The sequence below is a fragment of the Lathyrus oleraceus genome, chromosome 5 (genome assembly GCF_024323335.1).
Source record: "Lathyrus oleraceus cultivar Zhongwan6 chromosome 5, CAAS_Psat_ZW6_1.0, whole genome shotgun sequence".
Taxonomy (NCBI): domain Eukaryota; kingdom Viridiplantae; phylum Streptophyta; class Magnoliopsida; order Fabales; family Fabaceae; genus Lathyrus; species Lathyrus oleraceus.
Genome location: NC_066583.1, coordinates 474,091,052 through 474,112,533, shown reverse-complemented (window position 1 = coordinate 474,112,533; position 21,482 = coordinate 474,091,052).

Below are 21,482 nucleotides of genomic sequence, written 5' to 3'. Positions count from 1 at the left end.
TCAATCGAAATCTTCATCATCATCGGAGAAATCAAAGAGCAAGGAAAACTTAAAGGGAGCTCCTTTGGTGGTTTATCATTTTCCTGTTAACTCTAATCTCTCACTTTTGTAGTCATGTCTTGTTAAGAAATTTATTTATTTATTTTGGTACTTGATATTCTTTTATTTATTTCTTCTTATTTGTATTAGAAATTTTTATAGGATTTGTATCAATAATTAATATTACTTTCTTGATATTACTTGATGTGTTTTTAATTTCACTTCATTAATAATGTACTATTACTAGATTCTTTCTCCAAGATACCTAATCAAAAAATTGTGTTAAATAGAAAATTGTGTTAAATAGAAAATTGTGTATGCAAATTAATGGGAGGGTTTGAAAACCACGTCTGATTTTGGATGATTTACGTAATTGAGTGTGTGCAAATTTATAACCTTGTAGTCAATGAGATGTTCCACAACCAAAAATAGTCTTTAATTATTGACAAGAAAGGAATAGATTTATCCACCCACACAAAGGAAGAACAAGGAGACTGATGGAACTTTAGGTAGAACTACTTATAAGAGAAGAATTTATTAAAATCGACAAGATATGTTCCAAATTGATCTCCTTAAAAAGAAATCACCATATTTTTTTGATGCATGATAAGTTACTTGATTTGAAAATTTTAAAAGTGTTTGGATCTTTAGTTTATGCATCTACTTTACATTCACATAGAACAAAATTGGGCGTTTCTAGGCTTTAAAAGTGGCATGAAAGAATCTATACTTCTTGATCTAAACAATAAGGAAATTTTTGTTTCTAGAAATACCACACACCATGAACACATTTTTCCATATAATCTAATTTCAAAACCTTCCAATTGGAAATATCTTCTCATGGAAGAACACTTGATGACGATGTTCCAATTATCCACCCCCTAATGACACTATATCACATAACACAATACCACCAGATTCTGCTCCACTATCAGCTTCCCCAGAACATCAACCTACTAGGCAAAGGCATCCACCATCTTATCTTGCAGATTATGTGTGCAATGCTTCCAATGGTTCAAAAAAATCAAAGTCTTCAGGTACTCCTTACCCTATCACCTCTTATCATTCTTTTTCACATTTATCACCTTCACGTCAAGTTTTTTCTTCTTCTATCACACACTGCACATAGTCAAAATCTTTTAAAGAAGCAAGTCAGTATGATTGTTGGCAAATAGCTATGAAATCTGAATTAGATGTATTAGATAAAAATGACACTTGGATTCTAGTATATTTTCCACCTCATGTGAAGCCTATTGGTAGTAAGTGGGTATACAGAGTTAAACATAGAGTAGATGACTTTATTGAAAGGTATAAAACACGATTGGTTGCGAAAGGGTATAATCAGATTGAAGGCATTGATTTTTATACCTTTTCACCGGTTGCAAAACTCACTACAGTTAGAACATTACTTTCTCTTGCTTCAATTAATTCTTGGCATTTGCATCAATTCGATGTAAATAATGCGTTTTTGTATGGAGAATTACAAGAAGAAGTTTATACGACTATTCCAGACGATGTTTCATGTACCAAACCTAATAAAGCGTGTAAACTTCTTAAAAGTCTTTATGGTCTCAAACAAGCAAGCATGAAATGGTATGAAAAATTGACATCTTTGTTAGTGAAGGAAGGATATCAATAATCTACATTTGATTACTCACTTTTCACGTTGAAAAATGGTCATGAATTTACTGCCTTGCTGGTTTATGTTGATGATGTGATCTTAGCAGGAACTTCTCTCGATGAATTTAAAAGGATCAAACATATTCTCGATTGTAACTTTAAGATAAAGGACCTAGGAACTCTTAAATATTTCCTAGGTCTCGAAGTGACTCATTCCAAAATTGGGATCACTATTTCACAAAGAAAATATTGTTTGGATTTATTGAATGATTCAGGTTTATTGGGATCCAAACCAGCTGGTAGCCCTCTTGATCCTTCCATTAAATTACATCAAGATGATGGTAAGCCTTATAAGGATATTGCTGCATATAGGAGATTAATTGGTAGATTGTTATATTTGAATATTACTCGACCAAATATCACATTTGCAACTCAAATAAGTGAATTTCTTCATGCTCCAACCATGACACCTTATAATGTTTCTTGTAGAGTTATGGGGTACTTGAAGCATAATCCTGGAAGAGGCCTTTTATTTCCTAGAAATTCTGAGGTGCAGACTTTGGGGTATTCAGACTCTGGTTGGGCCGGTTGAATTGATTCTAGAAAATAAATTTCAGGATATTATTTTTTATTGGTTATTCCTTGATATCTTGGCGTTCTAAGAAATAACAAACTGTATCTAGGTCTTCTTCTAAAACTGAATACATAGCTCTTTCTACAACAACGTGTGAACTACAATGGTTGCTTCACTTGTTCAAAGATTTACATGTAATATCCACAAAACAACCTGTGCTATATTGTGATAGCCAACGCGCTCTTCATATTGCTTCCAATCCCGTGTTTCATGAGAGAACAAAGCACCTTGAAATAGACTGTCATCTAGTAAGGGAAAAGGTTCAAGATGATACTCTTAGACTTTTATCAATTTCATCACAAGAGCAGTTGGCAGATTTTCTCAGAAAGGCTCTGGCCCCTTGAAAATTCAACTCATTTATATCCAAGCTTAGCATGATAAACATCTATATTGCTTCAGCTTGAGGGAGGATATTGAGATAATAAAATATATATGCACATCTTATGCCTAAATGTGTGCATCGGTTCCTGTTATTATGCCTAAAGTTATACATCTACTTTACTACTAATTATTTTGCTGTTATCAGTAGCTATTATTTTGCCTTTTCTATTACTACTAATTAATGGAAATTCCTATATATATATATATATATATATATATATATATATATATATATATATATATATATATATATATATATATATATATATATATATATATATATATATATATATATATATATATATGCCATTCATTTTACGATTTCTACATAAAAGAATAATTGAATTCAATTATTGGAAACCTAAAAAATAAAAATAAAAATCACAATTCTTAATATGGTATCAGAGCCTCGTTTAAGATCCGATGGGCCACCTACTTTCCGTTATCGGGCCACCCACCATTTATTTCCAAACTCCAGATGTCCAGTTCTGGGCGTGAAGGGGGGTGTTAACATTCCCACATCGGACAATATATGGCCTGAACATGTGTTTATAAGTGGGGGCAGTCCTCACTCTACCAACCGATTTTGTAGGGTTGAATTAGGTCCAACCACATTTCTTAACAATTATCTTGACAAGAAAGGAATAAGTTTATCCACCCACAAAAAGGAAGAACAAGGAGACTCAAGGAACTTTAGGTGGAACTACTTATTAGAAAAGAATTTAATAAAATTCACAAGATATGTTCCAAATTTATCTTCTTAACCGCATCTTTTAAATCTCCTAAACTATCTAATACCATACGAAGGAACACAATATTGGAAGATATGATTTCTATAATCAACACAAAAACTACTTTCTTCAATCAATCATGGATAAAAGAGCCTTTAAATTTCTTAGAAGGCCTATGGAGAACTATTCATCCCTAAACACAAAGCAAGAACATATATGACGAGAAGTGTTTCAAGCAAAGTTCATTATCGTTGACAGTCAATGGTAATGAGCCCAAAAATGGTACAAATACCATAGGTTAAAGGTCACAACTCAGATGATTCTCAGTAACAAAAGAATGAAATAGAGCGCATTATCTAAGAGGGACGTCTAAAGAGATACATCCAAGCCATATCATATATCTCTAGAGTGAGAACACGGCCTTATGAGCGTGATAGGCCTAGAATTTCCCAGTCTATAAGAATATATTTTGTAATAAACCTTTTAACTCAACCAAAAATAAAAAATTGAGGTCAAATGTCTCGGCGTGTGACCTTTTAATTTTTTGTTAATGAAAATCTATTCCCACGATTTTTCGATCCAACCAACATGAAATGTCGCTCAGTTTTCGAGCTTCGATTTCCAACTTTTACAATTTCATGTTTTATTTAGCATCAAAATAACGTCCTTATTGAATTTATTTTTTAATTACAATCAACGTAAATCATTTATTCCCTCGATTTTATTGCCAACCGAGAGCAAATGTTGCTTAGGATTCGAGTTTCGATTCTTAGTTTATTCCCTCATTATTTTATTAAAATAGAACTCATATTTATTCTCGATTTTTACCGTCAACTGAGATATATACTCCAAACATTATTTTATTCCAACATCAGAATGTTAACTCTCTTCATTTTGAATTTCTCATAAACTTTTTGTGCCCTAGTAAACAAAGAACCTTCTTCGTATTCTCCACCTAACAAACGAAACACCATTCTTCATATTTTCCACTTAACCTTGAACTAAACTTCATCCTCAAAGTCAAACGAATTTAACAAAGGAGGAAGAAAGCTTGAAAAAGGAAACTCGAAACTCAAACCAACATATTTCTTTGACTCTATCATCACGTTTTGGTACCCCAAAAAATTCTCCATGACTGTACCAGTAATGTTGTTGTTGTTGTTATTTTTTAGACTTAGGGTATAATGTTGTTGTTGTTTTTGTAGTATTTGTAGTCGTTGTACTGAAATTGAAGGTTTAGTGTTATTGTTGTTTTGTTGAGATGGAATATTAATTGTTGTTGTTTGTGTATGATTTTTATTTTACTTTTAGAAGGTATGTGATTATGGATCGTAGTCTGACGAAAGCCAATAGATTAAATAAACTGTATGAGAATTGAGTGATTTAATTTCTTGAATTCGCATAAATAAACTTTTTTGGCGACAATGTGTTTTTTTATTATCCTTATAAAATATGTTGAGTGAAACAAAATAATTCAAAGGAAGAAACATTCAATCATTCAGGTTGTGATGGAGTTATTCAAAGTTATATGAAATGAGTATGCCATGGAGAAGTAACAAAAAAACTTGCGTCACATAGAGACGAAGTTGATGAAGATATGAATGATAACTTAGAAGATATAATATGTGATATTGGAATATACTATTTTAAAGAAAATCCATGTGTGTGATACTTTACATAGTGACATGGAATAACCCTTATTTTCGAGATGCAAAAGTTTTACAAGATTGTCAGTTGTGTTAAAACTATTTCATCCTGAGGAAAAAAGTTGGTGGACAGATATAAGTTTTATTGAATTGTTTGAATTGTTGTAAGAAATGCATCCAGGAGGTAACACGTTTTCATCCCGTAGTTATGAGACCAAGAAGATATTGTATCCAATGGATTTGGACTATGTCAAATTATATGCATGTAATAATGATTGAATATTACACAAGAAAGAGTATGAAAATTAGAAGTAGGGCTCGAGGTGTGGGGAATCACTCTACAAGCTGAGGGACAACAGTGCTAAAGATGATGATTTAACCAAAAAAGATGTTCCTTTCAAGGTCATGTGGTACCTATCGATAATTAAAAGGTTCAAGAGACAACTTGTTAATGTAAATGATGCAAAAATTATTTGATAGCATATATATGAAAGAGTATGAGTGTGTTTGATTCACAAAGTAGTAAGTATTGAACATAACAATACATGATAGTACATAACAATACAAAATAACTTTTTGTACTCTATTATATTTGATTACCAATGCACCGGACTATTTGCAAAAAAAAAAAATTGATGGCATATATATGAAAGAATATGAGTGTGTTTGATTCGCAAAGTAGTAAGTATTGGACATAACAATACATGATAGTACATAACAATACAAAATAACTTTTTGTACTCTATCATATTTGATTATCAATGCACTCGACTACTTTTTAATTTTACTTTTTTTAATAGTATATGTATTACACAAAATAATATAATTTTTAATTATAATATTCTATTTTGAGAGAGAGAGAGTATTTTTAACTAAAAAATATTTAAAATAAAGTATTTCAATTTATTTTAAATAACTTGTGTTTGGGACAAAAAATTGTCCTGTGATTTAGTGAGGTACAAGAATTCATCTTTTTGTACAATCCCATGACATATGTTTTGTCTTGTTCCATGATCACTTTCTACATCAAACAAGGTACAAGGAAATTTGTCATGTCCACTCCCTCATTTTAAGCAAATCAAACACACCCTATGTGATGAAAATTTTTGGCATGTAGCTAGTTCGTATGTTTATTAAGAAGGGATATGGAAAAATTAGTAAGTAAATATTTTATATGACTTAGTAAAGTATATTTATTCATTTTACATTTGTATACTTTTTACTAATATTTATTTTTTTACAACATGTAGAGATGTCGAAGGATATCATATGTTGCTGATGACTTCTCGGCAAGTGTACCGATAACATCGAAGTAATAAAATAAAGATCAAATTCACATGGACTGCTATTTGACAAGACAAATATGTGCAATGCGTATAAAAGAGTAAATTGGGGGCTTCGAGTTTGAATGCGAAAATCAAATAAAGTTATTTGACAATAAGAAGAATATATGAAAAAAGAGGTCGGAATTCTTTGATCTTCCATATTGGTCTAGCCTCAATGTAAAACATTGTCTTGGTCTGATGCAAGTGGAGAAAAATCATTGTGATAGTTTTATTGGAAGACTTCTCAACATTAAAGGCAAGACAAAAGATAGTAATAAATTCCTTCTAGATATGATGGTGATTGGTATACGATAAGAGTTAGCCCAAGAAAAAATAGAAAATATAACATATATTCCCCTAGCATGTCACACTCAGTCTAAAAAAAAGTGTTTGCGATTGTTTGCAGGGTACCAGAAATTCCCAAAGGTACTTATCAAATGTGAAGAAACTTGTGTCAATGAAAGATCTCAAATTAGTTGGCTTAAAATCTCATGATAGTCATGTCTTTATTAACAACTTCTATCAATGGCTATCCATGGCATTTTACCAAAAAGTGTAAGATAACTATAACCAGGTTGTGCTTATTCTTCAATGTTATATGTAGTAAAGTCATTGATCTTGTAAATTTAGATGAGTTGGAAAATGAGGCTGCAATTATCTTGTGTCAATTAGAGATGTGTTTTCATCCATCATTTTTTGACATTATGGTTCATTTAATTGTTCATCTAGTAAGAGAGATATATTTTGTTGTCAAGTTTATATAAGTTGGATGTATATGGTAGAGCGATACATGAAGATCATTAAAGGGTATACGAATAATCATCACCGTCTAGAAGCTTTGATCGTTTAACGGTACATCATAGAAGGAGCTATTCAATTTTAGACAAACTATTTCTCAGAAGCAAAGTATATAAGAATTCATGTATCTCGTCATGATGGAAGATATGAAGATAGAGGTGCTCAAGGTTTTAATGTTAAGATAATGGACTAAGTTGCAATTTTTCAAGCACATTTATATATATTGAATATCGTCGATAAAATTCAATCTTACATATCCGTTCACAAAAGTCTTGTCAAGAAAAATTTATCAGATGAGTGAAAAATTGATGTTGACAAAACATAACAAAACTTTCAAAAATTGATTTAATGAAAGAGTTTCTAAAAAAAAAAATAGTGGATATAAGATATTTAGTATATACAATAATGGTGGGTCCTAAACTCAATTGATAGAGAAGAATAAAAGTTGAAAGACACATAAATATGCAACATAACGCAAAATTTGAGCCTTAACTACTATAAAGTATATTTAAATATGTTAGAGTCGTCAAAGAATTTAATAATTCAAGAACAAAACTTTAAGTCCAAACAAAGGTTACAGTGAATACAAAAGATAATAAATTACACCAGAGTTATAATGTGAAATGATAAAATCTTTATAATTATAGAAAATATAAGGAACTAATTAACTAAAGAAAATTATAACCTTTCTTCACTATTATTTTGGTGTCAAAATCTTCGATTTACTCGAAGTCATAGAGAAATTATCAATGATCATCTTTCCTAAATTTAAAACCAGAATAAAAAAACAGAATAAATACTATAATATATTTTGTACCAGTCTTAAACAATCACAAAATTCAATTATGAAAGGTAAACTAGATTGATTTAGATAGTAAACAATTATGCCCTTATATACATAAATTAGATAACATAACCAAAACATAATCTAAAAATTATATGAACGTGATAGACAGAAAGAAAAATTAAAAATCTATGATAATAGAAAGATGTCAATGTTTCAAATGAGAAAAAAAATCGCCGTCACAATTTCTTCTATGAGATCATATTTACAATGTCTTCTATGAGATCGTATTTGCAAGGAATAAGAGATTGAAATAAGTGTATGGTTTTACGGTGAAAAAGAAAATATCTTTTTATAACATACTTATAATGTTTCTTTTAGAAAGTGTTGTTTATATGTTAAAATATTTCTAAAAACTTTTATTTTTCTAAAGTATCAATGTTTTTTAAAAAAACACTCTCCTTTATTCTCAATGTGTTTTTAATAACATTTTTTCTTTTTAAAATAATATTTTTAATTCCGTTAAATTAGTCCAAATATAAAGACAAGAGTTCGAACTCATAACATCTTATTTATTTATTTTAAATAGTAAATCTTGACTGTTAAATTATTTGATAAAAGAATATTTTTAAAGAGGCAGGCTTAAAGATTAAATCTAGAATTGCGATGCTTTCTAAAAATTTCGTCTAAATTCAATGCAGCCTAATATTTTAACTTCTAAAAATCTAATATTTTATTGAAAAGAGACCTTATTTCAATATGCATGCACCAAATATTTTATGAAAAAGAGAGACGAAATAACATTCTTCTTTCGAATACATAACCAACACGTGTATTATGCATCCAAAAAGTATATAAATGGAAGAATTTTCAAATTTCTAAGTGGTCCTAAATATGTTCTTCTTGAACGCCAAGTAATTCTACTAGCATTGCATCTTCCTAACTTTTCTAGTATTATATTCCTATGATATGATGACACTATAAATACTACTTGCATAATCAGAAACCCCAATTCAATTTCAAGTCACACCTCAATCTCTTTTATTTTGATGGCTTTGATTTCATCCTTCTTCAATTGTTTTGGTCCCTCTTCAAACTCATCATCTCAAGTTTTTTATTATGATGATAAATCATATCAATTGAAATCTTCATATTCATTGGAGAAACTAAAGAGCAAAGAAAAATCAAAGGGTGCTCCAATTGTAGTTTCTTATTTCCCTGTTAACTCTAATCTCTCACGTTTGTAATCATGTATTTATTTTGGTACTTGATTTTATTTTATTTGGTTTTGTTTTGTTTTGTTTTAGTGAGAAAACTTATATGATTGGCATAAAGAAATTTTAATCCTAAAATAGATCTCTTATACCTTATAAAACCTAAATCAATATTGAATAATAATTTATAGAAATTCCTTATGGTTTCGTACATCAACCAATATTTTGTAAGGTCATTCAACTTGAGTAGAATCAACTATTGTCCTTATTAATGATTTACCTAGAAACAATATCATATTTATTGAAAATTCTCAGAATCCTCTATAGAACATTTGCTTCCTTGATAAAAAAAAATCATGATATCATTAGCATACAAGACATGAGTTGCGAGTGCATATCATTAGGCACTCAAGGGGGCTTTATTTTCCCTTGTTATAAAGCTAACGATAATACTCAGGCAAAGACATCTTCCTTTATGAAAAAATGATGAAGACAGAGGGTCCCCTTGTCTCATTCCTCTCTTGCAATCGAAGAAATATATCGACCTTCAATTGACAAGGATTGTCAACTTTTACGAGTGTAAAATTTCTATGATCCAGTCCTAGAACTTTATATTGAACCCAAGTGCATCGAGAAACTCTATTATAAAAGTTTCAGACTAATGTGTCAAATATCTTTTTCAAAATTTAGGATAAAATTGCCTCCCCAACTCTCTCTATCCAACACATTCACCATTGTACATCCTGTTGTTTCAAGATTTTGAAAATTAGTTACTGAAGAAATTATCGGATCGAGTTGCATACTAGGTCGCTCTCTTAAAGACGTTTCACGATACTGTCCAAAGTTATGCAAAACAGTCGAACTACCGCGCCGCCTCCAGGATCAAACAACCAAATTCTATATTGTACGATTACTACTTGTACAGTAGATAATCGGTCTAGAAATACCACTCGTAGTATCTGATATTTCTGAGCAGAGTGCACCAATCCAGGATTGACTATTTGATTAAAAGTCTGACCATATTGAACTCCAAATGGGATGTAGGGTGCCCTAGTATATGCGTACTGAGGTGTGACAATAATAGAAGACGATGCCCCATGATAGGCCAAAGGTATTCCAGGGTGATATCCTTGGTTCTGACACTGCACAGCAGGCTGGACCACAAAAATAGGAACTTGCACATGAATCGGAGAACCCTTGTATTTAAACCTCTTCTTAATAGGTTCTTTAACAGTCATAGGCGTGAAACACAACAAATTTTGATCGATGAGTTCTTGAACTTTGGCCTTGAGAACATGACAAGCTTATGTAGAATGCCCTACGTATCCAACATGGTATCCACACGTGGCATTAGGGTCATGCTTACGGCTATAGGGGAGCCTAGCAAGCTCGATCTGTTTAGGCATAATTGCCCCAGCATTAACCAGTATAGATAGCAGATGTGCATAACTCATAGCAATTGGATCATCGCGAGGAAATCTCTCTTCCTGATCGTTGTTCTTTTGGATGCTTTGCTTCTGTTTCAGTTTCTGGTTGCTTTGAGCAGGCCTCTGATGTGGTAGTAACTTTTCCTATGATATTCCTATGATTTGATGACACTATAAATATTACATGCATAAACAGAAACCTCAATTCATTTTCAAGTCACACTTCCATCTTGATTTCATGTTCTAAATTACATCTCTTTTATTTTGATTTGATGGCTTTAATTTCATCCTTGTTCAATTGTTTTGGTCCCTCTTCAAACTCATCATCTCAGGTTTTGGATTATGATGAAAAATCATCTCAATATAAATCTTCATATTCATTAGAGAAACCAAAGAGCAAAGAAAAATCAAAGGGAGCTCCAATTTGTTTAATTGTAATTCCTTGTGTCGAAGCAGGTTGCTCGACAGAATAAGGAAGTATCGAACCACTTAGTATGTGTAGTTGTGTTAGTGCCTCGTAGTGTCGAAACATGTTGCTTCGCGCAGGATTTTTGACTTAGGCCTATTTTAGTAGTGTTAGCTATTTTGGGCTTTTATAGTTTGAGGCTTTGGCTTGAGACCCAAGTTAACCTAAATCTATAAATAGAGGGAGTAACCTTTATTGTTGTAATGAAGTGAATGAAGTATTCATAACTTTTGTAATTCACAGTAATTTGCAGTTGCAAAGTGAATAAGAAGTTTTTCACAGTTTGTGGACAGAGAGAAACTTTGTAGAATTATATTACTCTTCCCCTTCGTTCTTTCTTACTTTCTTTCTCCATTGTTCTTCTCTTTCATTGTTATTGTGTGGGTGATAACAATCTTGTTCATCAAGATTTATTGAAATTCTACATTGGTTGTGGTGGATTTCCAACATCTGGTATCACGAGCTCCAATTGAAACGATTTGTGGGAAGAAAATCACCATGGCAACGAATAATCCAAACGGGCATTTTCCAGCAAATCTTTTGATTCTCAAGAACAACAATTATGAGAATTGGTGCAAGCAGATAAAGGTTGTGTTGTTTTATAAAGATCTTTGGGATCTTGTGAAGGAAGAAGTAGTAACGCTTGCAGAAGACGCGACAGATAAAGAAAAGGATGCACATAAAGAATTGAAGAAGAAAGATTATAAAGCTCTATTTATAATCCATCAATATGTTGATGCAGATAACTTTGAAAAGGTTAGTGATGCAAAGTCAGCAAAAGATGCATGGAAAATTTTGGCAAAGTCATTTGGAGGCACGAAGAAGGTCAAAGAGGTGAGGTTACAAACTCACAAAAGGACGTATGAATTGCTTCAGATGGAAGACAATTAAAGCATAATTGATTTCTTCGCTAAGGTTACGAAACTAGTGAATCAAATCAAGGTATGTGGAGAAGTGTTGACATCAAGATCTGTTGTTGGAAAGATCTTGAGGTCGTTGGCTCCAAAGTTCGACCACGTGGTAGTAGCCATAGAAGAGTCAAAAGATTCGTCCTTATTGCAATTCATTTTTCATTTTAAAATGTGCAGTTGCAAGCGAGTTACTTTAGGACAAGCAATTCAAGTTAGGGGTTGTGATGATACTCTGTCATTGCATGTTTTTAGTCGAAGAAATAAATCAAAACAAGTTAAAGAGGAGGAAAAATGAAGAACAAAAGCCAAAGAAAGAGAAAAAAATAACTAAGTGTGGAGAAATAGGGACTTAGTGAAATCAGATGAAAAAGGGAGCAAAAACGTGCAACCACTGGAATAATTACGTGCAACATCGCGCACGCGATAGGAAAGTAAAGGTTGTATCGCGCGATGTAGGTTATTACATGTGCGATGAATTTTTTTCTAGGTTTTTTCTGACGTGTTTTGATCCATTTCTGAAGGCTTTAAAAGGGGAAAGTTGGTAGTTTTTTGGGGGTTCTAAATTCTACACGGGAAAACAAGGGTTTGCATCACAAGAAGTGATTTTGGAAGAGCATTTGAAGCCTTTGAAGGCCAATTCTTCAAGCGATTTCTTATGCAACCTTCTTCTTTGTTTATGGTATTGTAATTTTCACTATGGGTAACTAATTCTCTTTAGGTTAGGTTGTGTTTGATGAATCTATTTTGATATTTTGGGGACATATGTTTAATTTGATATTTCATAAATAATTTGATCTATAATTCTATTCAATTGCACCTTGTTCTTAATGTGAAATACTCTTCTAATATGATTTTGAGCACATAGAGAATACTGGACATTAGTCTATGTGTTGGACCTAGGAAAATTGTTGTGCTTATGTTGGTGGACTAGGAATAGAAACTTCCAGTAGTGGCTTAGGAGTTAACACTTTATTGCATTGCCTAATCTTGCTTACGTTGGTGGACTAGGGATAGAAAATCCAAGTATAGATTAGTGAGTTATACAACAAGGGATTGGGTATATCGGTTTTATTAATTCTCTATGGGATTATAGTGATGATATCATTCATGTAATGCATCGAACATAAACAATAGAGAAATGACGGATTTACACAACCTGACCGCTTTCGTATTATTGTCAAAACATTTTGTTTTATTTTTGCAATTAAAACTCATCCCCCCCCCCCCCCCCCCCCCCCCCAATTTAATATTTGTATGCATTGCTTGCCTGGTTAAATAGCAGTCCCTGTTGATTCGATCTTTTTTATTAGTACGACATTATCAATATACTTTCCAAAAAGTCATCACATGTCTTCCACTTGGCCTTGAATTCATTTGCTCGCCCAACGCACCACCCATTCGACTATTAAGTTAACCCTTGCTTCACCATGGAGTAGTTACAGTTGGTTGTGCCATACGACCATGACATCATGTGCCTAGCCCGACTATGTCGGGCCTAACGAACCTTGTTTCTTCAGGGTTTTGCTTTGGCCTAATTTCTACGTGTTGAATCGTGTTTTCCGGTCCTTTTCACCTATTTTTGAATCATGCATAAAAGAAAAGTTCAAACATATGTTTTTATCATTTTTTATAAATAAATTGAAATTTTTTATATCAATTATTGGTAAAATAAATCAATAAATATAAATCTGACACTTATCCATCATTCTTTTGAACTCCATCTTAGAGCCCTCCCTAGAAAAGTTCTCTGCAACTAAACAATCAAACTCCATTCTTTAGGCACTTCAAAATAGAGAGATTGGAAATAAGAATGACACTCTAACATGAGTTAATAAGAATCACCCTACTATCCAAATTGACTAATCTAACTAGAACTAAAAGAGATTATCCTCGAGAAAAAGCCAACCTTGATCCAAACCCTCCACCTAGCACCAAACTATATACTCTAGGAGGGTCCTACTTACCGAATCGTTAAACTTTTTTCAAAATTTACTTTAAAGACAATGTAGTCTAATATTTTTGGTTAAAGAAACTTTTAAAAAACTATAGTTTTTATTTTTTTAAATAAAAAACTAAACTAACTCTAACCTCCCTAGATTTTTATAGAGTGATAATGAAAGGAAACCACAACAGAAAATACATACGTATATTTATTCTCAAAAATTTGAAGATTTTGAGTTTTTTGTTTTGTTTTTTTCTTTTAGGATTTCAAAGGAATAGGTTTTAGAGGGTTATATTTATATTTTTAATGTATTTGATATTTTTTAAAAGTTTAAAAAAATATAATTTATTAGTAAAATCATATTGTTTTCTAAATTATTTTAAAATGTTAAATATATAAACTATAGACGATTTTTTTACTTAAATACCTAACTTTTTCAAAAAAAAATCCCAAATAATCTTGTTTTCAATTTTTTTTCAAACTACCCCAATTTAAAAAAAAACGTAAGACATAGGAGTCAAACCAATTGACGCCTACCCTTAAACTTTAAGTGGGAGCGCCAATTAGATTGGCTACAACACATGGTGCTGCCAATCAAATTAACGTCCATGTGCAAACATGTTTGGTGTTCGTCGCCGCTATGGAAAAGTGATTTATTCGAGAGACAAGCCTCCGATGTTGATGCTCTTCTAGAACATCTGTAGTTTCGATCAACTGAAGAGGGAGCTAGTTCGTTGGTTAGATGGAAAAATACCAGAAGGGGAAAAAATTAGAAGTATTGAGAGACTCGATAGTATATTTGGTTAGGTGCGAGTAAAAACTGATAAAGATGTTAGGGAAATGATGTTTGGACGAGATGACATATGTTTGATTGTTGTAATCAGTTAGAAATGTTCTGTTTTAAGTTTGCTTATGTTGTAGTGGTGTTTGTTGTTAACCTTGTTGTAACAAAAAGATAGTGATATATAAAAATGCAAGGTTACAAAAATTGAAAGGAGATATTAAATTATGATACAGATGTTGCTCCTAGATTAAGACATTTGTTCTTATCGTGTCCTGGTTGACGACATATACTACACAATCTTATCATTTTATCAGTCGTATCCATTTCTATTTTAATAGGCGTGCTGTTTGGCCGTCCTTTTTTCTTTCTTCGCATCTCATCGTTGTGCCAAACTATGTCACCTTCATATGGAGACCAATATTTCTCCATTGGTAGCACTGAGAAGCTTTTATTATACACATTCATGACGGTAATAGCCTTGTAAACATCAAATAGATGACTGTAAGAGTCCTGACGAGTATGTGTGCATGCCGCAATGACATGGGAGCAAAGAATACGGAAGGCCTGGAACCCTCCACAGTCTCACCAACTTCTGTTTAGTTTGACAAACCTACAACCCTAACATGCCAAACACCCAACCACAATACCAAGAGCATACCCCATACCACCACCAACAAGTAGATCATCATCAAGACGCCAAACATCACTATGCATCCAATACACCACCCTATCATAGCCGTCTTAGCCAAAACACTTAACGATCATTTAACACCAACCGTCCCTCCTCCTACTATAGCCAAGAAACTCAAACATCTCAAAACTAAAACCTTCAACAACCATATGTCTATCAAACACCACAACAATCATTTCAACCTTTCCTCGACGCATCATTCACACCAATGTCTCCTTTCAATCGTCCTGGTCTCCCTCTAACAACTCAAACACAACCTAACTACTCTTGCATGGGTCATGGCTGTCGCGCGCGGATCAAAACGAGTAATTTTGTAAAAACGTAATACAACGACAATTAAACTCGGATATCGTCTCAAGGATTCTTGTTTGTAATAATTAAATGTAATCGAATGGGGGGGTTGATTTGGTGTTCAATTACAAAAATGCAGAAAATAAGTGATTATGAAAAGTGATTATTTGAATAAGCTGAAACGAATCAACCCACTATATCATCTTCCGACTTATCATTGATCCCTATAAAATTCCAATTCCCTAAACGAGTCTGATCCTATTCGATTACAAAAGCTACTGACAAGCGCAATAACAATTATACGAAGTATGCCCCTGAATTCCGAGTAAAGCAAACGGATTAAAACTATTGCGAATTAAGCAAACGCAATATGATCGAACGCGATAATGCAAAAGCTACACTAATCACGAAATTGATTCAAAAGCAGACAACAATCAAATTAAAGAATTCTATCATGTAAAAACAATTAAATTAAGCAAGTAATTGTGATTATAGATATAATTCAAAGGAACAGATTAATGGAAAATTATAAAAGAACCTCAAAGTGGCATCCGATTACAGTGAATTGATTCTTGGGAAATTAGTTCTCCATAGTCATTCTTTGCAAGCTCTCAAATTCCTACATGAATAGTGATTTTCCCGTTCAATTCCCAATGGTGTACGGCTGCTAGACCTAGGGGAAAACAAAGACCCGTTTTACAACTCAACTGGGTCGACCCAGCCCACTACAAATGATCCAACAAAAATACAAATAAAATTATGCAACTTCAACAGACTTTCTGACCCTGCTACAGTCCGATTCAGCTCTCGACTTCTGAACAAAAGTTGTAGATCTTTTTCTTAGCTTTCCATCGACTGGTAGCACGTCTCAATCCGATACTCCTAGCTCAAGATATGATTTTTCTCGCGAAAGCTACTAATGCTGAAAATTAAATACGAAAATTAAATAAGTGCAAAAATAACATAAATTATGAAAACACATTAAAACATAAAAATAATCAAAGCAAACCAAAGAAATGCTTGAGTACAAACATGAAAGAACGTGCATCAAAATGCACTGATCATCCTGGTCTCCCTCTAACAACTCAAACACAACCTAACTACTCTTGCATGGGTCATGAACTCAGCTATGACGGTATCCCTTCGATGCATACACAAGACTACACTGATTTGTCTGAATATCTCAGGCAATCTCTTGCAGTTGGTGGTGATGTTCCTGGCCCCTCAAATACTCAAACACCTGGGGTGAATCATTAACGTGGGTTAGGGCCACGAGTTTGGATAGTTATGGAATGTGGGATCGGAGGTCGGTTAGGTGATCCCGGTCATCGACATTAGTCTTTTTTGTGTAAACGAGTATTTATATTAATTTGAATTGGTCCGATTTCGACTTTATCTATCATGTACAATATTTTTCAAAAAAAATTACGAAACACACACAAGTATCAGACCAATTGGCGCATCCTTTAAAACTTAACACATATGTGCCAATTGGATTGATAACACAAGGTGGACTAGCCAATCCAATCGGCGTCTCCTCTCTAAATTTAAGAGCAGGTGCCAATTCATCTGACGCCTCCTTCAAAGTGAGGTAATTTGAAGGAAAAAAAAATGAATTATTCTGAATTTTTTTAAAAAAATTTGGATTATTTAGTTAAAAATTTCACTATAGACGCAGTCCTAAAAATATTTTTCTTATAAATTCTTCAAAAATCAACGCGCATGTGTCAAACATCTACAACACTTTATGCTTAATATGACATAGTATTAACCCAAACTTAATTTGTGAGGTAATTGTTTTTTAACTTGTCTAACGTTTTATGGAACAGATACCTGAATTCAATCAATATGCATGCACCAAATAAATTCTGAAAAGTATATGCATGAAAGACTTTTCAAAGATCTATGTGGTGCAATTCAAGTTCTCCTTGGTCACCAAGTAATTGGACTTTTCTAATATGATATGATGAAACTATAAATATACCTAAATTCAATCCACAACTCAATCATTTCAACTTTGAACACATTTCAATTACAATTTCAATTTCAAGTCAAACCTCAATCTCACACGGTTCAAATTAAATCACTTTTACTATTTTGATGGCTTTCATTTCGTCCTTCTTCAATTGTTTTGGACCTTCTTCAAACTCATCATCTCAAGTTTTTGAGTATGATAAAAAAGTATCTCAATCAAAATCTTCATCATCATCATCGAATAAATCAAACAGCAGAGAAAAATCAAATGGAGCTCCGATTGTAGTTTATCATTTTCCTGTTAACTCTAATCTCTCACGTTTGTAGTCATGTCTTGTTAACAAACTTATTTATTTATTTATTTTGGTACTTGATTTTCTTTTATTTCTTTATTCTTGTTTTAATGAGAAAAAACCTATATGATTTATATAAATAATTAATATTGTTCTACCATGATATTATTTGAACTAATTTTAATTCCATCTCATTAATAAAGTATTGTGGTTGGTTCCTATTAAAAAAAAATTGTGTATGCAAATTAAGGATCATGGTTTGAAAACCACATGTAGGTGTTAGAATTTATGATTTTGTTTTGTTAAATAGTTTAATGATTGGAGTCTAACTTATTAAAGATAAGCAAGTGAGATGTTGCAGGTTCAAGTCCCTACACACGAAGTATCTATATAATTATCAACTGAGTTGTTTTAACGAGACAAAATTTATAATCTTTCTGTAAAAACGAGACTAACACTTTTAAGAACCGTACAAAATAGAAAGGAAATCTCCAACAATTTAAAGTAGTTAGAATAGATGTTTCACAAAAGAAATTATTCTTAAGAATAAAGGGTAAATTATCTTGACAAGAAAATAATAGGTTTGTCCACACACTCGAAGAAAGAACAATTATATTCACTTTTGAAAGAAGAAATTAATAAAATCTAAGTAATATTAAAGGTAGTAGCATTCTGTGACTTCCAAGTCGAACAAACCATCTCATGCCATATAGATTGTAACTAGATTTTTTTAAGAGATTCTAATGCTAATCTCTTAGCCACGAGATCTTTTAATCCAAAAATAAATCTCTTATGCCTTAACAGACCTATATCAACAATAAACATTAGGTATAGTACTTCAATCAATATTTTGTACGGTCATTACACCTGAGTAGAATCTATTTTTGTCTTTTGTACTTACTAAAAAGTTAAAATGTATGACAACTCCTAATGATTAAAGATTTTCGAAAGTTTTAAGGTTTATAATAATATTGAGAGCTAGTTCACATGAGATGGAAAACTTTATATATATTATTTTTTGAGTTAAATTTAGGTTATCCTTCTCAATTGTGATGTTGAGGTATATATAGTTCTTTGGCCCTAGTTTCAAGACTTCCTTAGAAATAGATATCATTGAGAAGATGAACAATTTATCTCTAGGTATTTAGAGGAACGTGACCCATTTCCTCCTTCATGGGAGATTCTGACGATGCTCAATATGACTTCCTCCCATATCACACCCAATAACCGGAGCCTGAACAAGGACATTTGAGATTATATGTCGGCTGCTAGAGACTTGCCCGACTATCAGGATGTTTTTCTCTTTTATGATACCAAAGTGTCTATTCATTGGGGCAGGTTAACCTTAGTTGGTTTTCCTAGGAGAGACTTATTCAAATACCATTCCAACCACTTCAAAGGTTGGAAGGAAAAATTTATGAGGACAAGGGGATGAGTTACTTCCTCTTCAGATACTACAAGGGTGGATGGTGCCCATAGAAATCCCCTCGCCCCGAAGAATAGTCCCATGGCGATCACTCCGTAATAGTCTTAAAAGGTCGCAATGATTCTCATATAAGAATTCATCAAATTTAATAGCCTTAGATGCAGAAAGCATTCCCAAATAAGAATCCAACATATTTAATAGCCTTAGAGGGTGAATTGTTTCCCACATGAGGATCTAACATATTCAATATCCTTAGAGGCGGCAAGGATTCCAACATAAGGATCCATCATATTCAATAGCCTTAGAGGCGGAAAGGATTCCCACTTAAGGATCTAACATATTCAATAGTCATAGATGCGACAAGGAATCCCACGTAAGGATCCATCATATTTAGTAGCCATAAGGGGAACTTCAATAAGGATACATTTTTCTTGCCAACTCCTCGTAGCTAATTATAGGGAATCTAGGAAGGCTCACATACCAATGTAGAGTAACATCCTTTAGCGTTACCACCATAAATTTTCACTTCAATGAATTAATAGCTCTGATGATGGTCATCTGAGTGTTAACTATCATGATGTGCTCCTGCAGACCGCTCTTCCCATCGAATGTGGTAAGCGGAGGTAGTTTGAAATTCTCTAGGACCCGATCCTCCCAGATTTCCTCAATCAGAAATTGCGGATCGATTGGGTGTTCTATGTCCGCATCTTCTGGTTGGGAATGATGTTGATTCTACTACAAGGCGTGAACGTTCCCTACAACAATTCGTTTTGCTGGCGCAGATTTTTCACATTGGCGAATAGTTCCTCCATGGCAGTCTACGATTCCTGGTTATTGTTTCTTTACATGATTTTGTAAGGAAGACAATCCCTTTGGTTTGCAATTTTGTGTGGCTTAGACATGTTTTACCAAAGCTCCACGGTGGACACAAAATATTAATGCAAAGAGCACCAATTTGATAATCTTGTGAAGCTAGTCAGATAGAGTTACAAGAGAGTCATAATGGATGACTTTTCTGCTTAAAGATTTTAGTTTTCCTTTTTGGTTTGAAGTTTCTTCCTTTTATAGTGACCTCTTACCCTTATATGAGACATTGGAGAAAGAGGAAATTGAATTCCATTCAATGGTCATAACAACGAATATTCGTTCATTATAGATTTAAGAGACATGTTTGAGACATGATGATGTCACGACGATAAATATCCACATAAAAGAGTGTCTGGAATATATGGATTCTGGACGGTTTGTACAACTTTTCCTAATATATCACCAACTTTAAGAAGTTTGTACAACTTTTCATGGTATATCTCGATCCAGATTTAATACATGTCTTCATTGGATTTCGAATTTGTTCAGATCCAGCCCACTATACCTATTTTTTTTATCAATCTCCATAATGTAATATCCGAGATGTACACGGCCCCAAAACACGAAGCCGAATGGATGAAATTCTTAAGAATAATAATGTTAGTCATGTCCGCCAATACCCTAATATAATATTCGAGATGCACATGCATAGTGTTACCCAAACTCAGTTTGTGCAATAATTGATCGTCTAACTTTTTATGAAAACATATTTCTAATTTCAATATCCCTCCAAAAAGTTCTGAAAGTGACAAAGGAAACAACATTATTATTTCAAATGCTTAATTACCACTTATCCATACTAGCAATAAAATATATATAAATGGAAGAATTTTCAAAGTTCTTGGTCGCCAAGTAATTGGACTAACATTGTACCTTCCTATTTTTTTTATTAATTATTTTATAGTATATATGATGACACTATAAATAGACCAAGTTATCAATTACATGAATTCAAACCACAATAACAACTAAACCATTTCAACTTAGCTTTACACACTTTGACAAAATAAATCTCACTTCAATTTCAAGTCACACCTGATCAATCTTTGTTTCATAGCTCCATTGGCTTCATATATGATTTCATCCTTCTTCAACTGCTTTGGTATCTCTTCAAACTCATCATCTCAAGTTTCTGATTATGCTGAAAAACCATCTCAATCAAAAGGTTCATCGTCAGAGAAACCAAAGAGGAAGGAAAGTTTAATTAAGGGAGCTCCAATTGTAGTTTATCATTTCCC